The sequence below is a fragment of the Somniosus microcephalus genome, chromosome 2 (genome assembly GCF_052327205.1).
Source record: "Somniosus microcephalus isolate GS21.2 chromosome 2, FLI_Smic_1.0, whole genome shotgun sequence".
Classification (NCBI taxonomy): domain Eukaryota; kingdom Metazoa; phylum Chordata; class Chondrichthyes; order Squaliformes; family Somniosidae; genus Somniosus; species Somniosus microcephalus.
The window spans coordinates 383,502,931-383,507,725 of NC_140988.1; the positions used below are offsets into that span (position 1 = coordinate 383,502,931).

The 4,795-nt window shown below is 54.7% G+C and overlaps 1 pseudogene; it reads left to right on the forward strand.

The window, feature by feature from the left end:
- Window positions 1–277: 277 nt before the first annotated feature.
- Window positions 278–3,551, forward strand: LOC147123815 (uncharacterized; annotated as a pseudogene).
- The last annotated feature ends 1,244 nt before the right edge of the window (window positions 3,552–4,795 follow it).

A 4,795-nucleotide genomic window follows, 5' to 3' on the forward strand; every position in this document is an offset into this window, starting at 1 on the left:
CAAATTCAACCAGTTTACATTGAGTTTCTGCATCCAAGCCATTGACGCAAGTTCGAGACAGTAATAATCCCAGCACTGAGCCCTAGGGCACCCCACTCAGTACTTCCGTCCACCTCTAAGAAGTACCACCTGACAGCCAAGGGAAACCTCACAGATCTGTAAAATGGCATGCTGTCTCGAGTTATGTTGGTCTCCTACCCTAGAACAGGTGCCCAGCTCTTTGCTGTAAAGTGCTGATAAAGGGCCTGTGAAGGAAGTAAGTATTCAGAGGGGAATCATGGAGCCTCATGTAATGGGAGTGGTCTGTATTAAGCCAAGTGCATTGTAACACAGCGCTGATACCTCCCACGTGTTATACTCCAGCTAGTAATAATGCTAAGGGCCGCTCCACGGCCCAAAGTTCCTGGGGTGGGCCTTTCCTCTTCCACCCCTCTGCCCCAATCAAAATTTACATGTCCTGGCCTGCTCGAATGAAGAGGCCATGTTTGAATGTGACCTGATTGGACCGAACCAGATCTGATCAATTAGGACAAAATGTTCCTCGTGAATCTGTGCTTATGGTGCCTGTACCCAACGCGAGGCACAGCCTGTACCCAGCGCAAGGTGGTGCCTGTACCCAGCATGGGGCAGTGCCTGTACCCAGCGCGGGGCGGTGCCTGTACCCAGCGTGGGGCGGTGCCTGTACCCAGCGCGAGGCGGTGCCTGTACCCAGCGCTGGGCGGTGCCTGTACCCAATGTGGGCCAATGCCTGTACCCAGCACGGGGCGGTGCCTGTACCCAGCGCGGGGCGGTGCCTGTACCCAGCGCGGGGCGGTGCCTGTACCCAGCGTGAGGCAGTGCCTGTACCCAGCGCGGGGCGGTGCCTGTACCCAGCACGAGGCGGTGCCTGTACCCAGCACGAGGCGGTGCCTGTACCCAGAGTGAGGCGGTGCCTGTACCCAGCGCGAGGCGGTGCCTGTACCCAGCGCGGGGCAGTGCCTGTACCCAGCGCGGGGCGGTGCCTGTACCCAGCGCGGGGCGGTGCCTGTACCCAGCGCGGGGCGGTGCCTGTACCCAGCGCGGGGCGGTGCCTGTACCCAGCGCGAGGCGGTGCCTGTACCCAGCGCAGGGCGGTGCGTGTACGCAGCGCGAGGCGGTGCCTGTACCCAGCGTGGGGCGGTGTCTGTACCCAGCGTGGGGCGGTGTCTGTAGCCTTCACTTCCCCTCTCCTGAATGTGCTGGCTCTGGTGGGGATTCGGTATTGTTCCACGATGACTGGGCCCTCTCCGATCCTTCACTCATGCGGCCATTCTTAATGCGAGAGTCTAAACAGTGAGGATCACAGGTTATTGAACCATTGGAATTTTCATAGCGAAGCCCAAGCCTATGCTATCACACACATGCACCTTTCCGATGGGGGCACTGGATAGTAATCAGAGCAGCGACCCTGGCTGAGCTATCCTCTCCCTAACCCGGGGGTTTGGACAGTGATCCAAGAGCAGGATTACGGTGTGCACGAAGCTCTGCCAGTTGCTCGAGCTCACGCTGTGAGATTCGGAGCTTGAGGAGCGGCTGGAGTCACTGCAGTGCATCAGGGAGTTCGAGAGTTTCCTGGAAGTGGGTCACCCTACTGCCACAGAAGGTGCAGGAGGTGAGGGAGTGGGTGATCACCAGACAGGGTAGGAGGAAGACTCAGGTAGCGCAGGAAACCCCCAAGCCAGTGGCACTCGCTAACCGGTTTTCAGTTTTGAATACCAGGGAGGTACCAGCTCTTGCTCCGTAGCCCTGCAGGTTACGGCACTTCAAGTGCATATCCAAGAACGTTTTAAATGAGGTGAGGGTTTCTGCCTCTACCACCCTTTCAGGCAGTGAGTTCCAGACCCCCACCACCCTCTGGGTGAAAAAAGTTCTCCTCACCTCCCCTCTAATTCTTCTACCAATTACTTTAAATCTATGCCCCCCTGGTTATTGACCTCTCTGCTAAGGGAAATAGGTCCTTCCCATCCACTCTATCTGGGCCCCTCATAATTTTATACACCTCAATAAGGTCTCCCCTCGGCCTCCTCTGTTCCAAAGAAAACAACCCCAGCCTATCCAATCTTTCCTTGTAACTAAAATAGGTTGGCTCCCATTCCATATGCTCCCTTTTTTGTTAACAATGATGGAGATGACCATGGAAGGATCACTCACATCGATCAGCCTGCGAAACTTTTGCCACTTCACACTGTTCTCCAAGTGAAGAGTGCGAAGATATGAAAACAAGCTTTTTACTAAGGTTTAAATGTATTAAAGGGTTCTGATGATTTTATTTGTTTTGATGTAGGAAGAGCAGGGTTACTTCACCAATGAGTCCTACACACTGTGGCTAGAGAAGAAGAACCTGCCCAATATAGTGAGGACATCTTCCAGCTTCTACAAGCCGCGCAGGACCGCCGCGGAACAGGTGCTCGAACAGCTGAGGGAGTCGGTGAAGACTGGCGAGACCAGCAGCGGCAAAAAGACGCTCAAAGTCGTGCAGCTCACAAAGCCCAAGGGTCCCTGCCGATCGGAGGGGGGTCCGGGATGGGTAAAGGCCGGGCTGCTGTGGGTGCGAAGTGGGAAGGAGAGGGGGGGGTGTCCCCGAGATCCCGGGCTCGCAAACCGTGACCTGCAACGCACCTCGCGAGGGCAAGGCCCCCGTCTGCGTGATCAAGCCAATCTGGAACTTCAGTACCAATCCGGCTGTGCCCCCGGTGATGGATATCTCCAGACAGGTGGAGGCCAATCCGGATATCAGCCCGGAAATCCTGGTCCAGCAGCACGACTTTGGGCCCTTTCACGAGCTGGCGCTGGACAGCGCGGGCCACCCTGAGCTGAGGGCCAAGGTTGGGATGAGATCGGAGCCCCTGCCAACCCTGCCTTTTGATGTCATCAAGAGGGAGTTGTTCCCGGGTTCCAGTTACCATAGGATAAGGATACCCGAGGAATTCAAGCCGGTGCACGTCATCGACCTTCCCAAGAAACGGCACCTGGTCAAGGCAAAGTCCGAGATAGACATGCACCTGCGCGAGTGGGTGGAGCCGAGCACACCCTGCCTCCCCGCTTCCAGCTCACGCTCCATATGCAAAGTGGAGTCTACTATCCCCACTGCAAGTACCAAAAGGACACCTGGGTCTTTGGACAATCAGTATTTATTTGAAGGTAGAACAAGGAGTCAAAGTCTCAACCATGGCTCAGTAAGTAGCATTCTCGCGACTGAATCATTAGTTTGTGGGTTCAAACCCTACTCCAGAGACCTAAGCCCCGTACTCCAGGCTGACACTCCCAATGCAGCACTGAGGGAATGCTGCACTGTCGGAAGTACCGTCTTTTGGATGAGACGTTAAACTGAGGCCCCGCTGCCCTCTCAGGTGGATGAATAAGATCCCATGGCACTATTCGAAGAAGAGCAGGGGAGTTCCCAACGGTGTCCTGGGCAATATTTACCCATCAACCAGCATCACTATAGCAGATTATCTCATTGTCGGTATACACTCTATCCTATCATGGACTCTACCCACCCACAGCCCATGTACACTCTCCCCTATCACAGACTCTACCCACCCATTTAATCTCCTCCCACAGCCCATGGACACTCTCCCCTATCACAGACTCTACCTACCCACGGCCCATGTACACTCTATCCTATCGTGGACTCTATCCACCCATTTAATCTCCTCCCACAGCACATGTACACTCTCCCCCATCATGGACTCTACCCTCCCATTTAATCTCCTCCCACAGCCCGTGGACACTCTCCCCTATCATGGACTCTACCCACCCATTTAATCTCCTCCCACAGCCCATGTACACTCTCCCCTATCATGGACTCTACCCACCCATTTAATCGCCTCCCACAGCCCGTGTACACTCTCCCCTATCATGGACTCTACCCACCCATTTAATCTCCTCCCACAGCCCATGTACACTCTATCCTATGATGGACTCTACCCACCCATTTAATCTCCCCCCACAGCCCATGTACACTCTCCCCTAACATGGACTCTATCCACCCATTTAATCTCCTCCCACAGCCCATGTACACTCTCCCCTATCATGGACTCTACCCACCCATTTAATCTCCTCCCACAGCCCATGTACACTCTCCCCTATCATGGACTCTACCCACCCATTTAATCTCCTCCCACAGCCGATCTACACTCTCCCCTATCCTGGACTCTACCCACCCATTTAATCTCCCCCCACAGCCCATGTACACTCTATCCTATCATGGACTCTACCCTCCCATTTAATCTCCTCCCACAGCCCATGTACACTCTCCCCTATCACAGACTCTACCCACCCATTTAATCTCCTCCCACAGCACATGTACACTCTCCCCCATCATGGACTCTACCCTCCCATTTAATCTCCTCCCACAGCCCATGTACACTCTCCCCTATCATGGACTCCACCCACCCATTTAATCTCCTCCCACAGCCCATGGACACTCTCCCCTATCATGGACTCTACCCACCCATTTAATCGCCTCCCACAGCCCGTGTACACTCTCCCCTATCATGGACTCTACCCACCCATTTAATCTCCTCCCACAGCCCATGTACACTCTCCCCTATCATGGACTCTACCCACCCATTTAATCTCCTCCCACAGCCGATCTACGCTCTCCCCTATCATGGATTCTACCCACCCATTTAATCTCCTCCCACAGCCCATGTACACTCTCCCCTATCCTGGACTCTACCCTCCCATTTAATCTCCTCCCACAGCCCATGTACACTCTCCCCTATCATGGACTCTACCCTCCCATTTAATCTCCTCCCACAGCCCATGTACA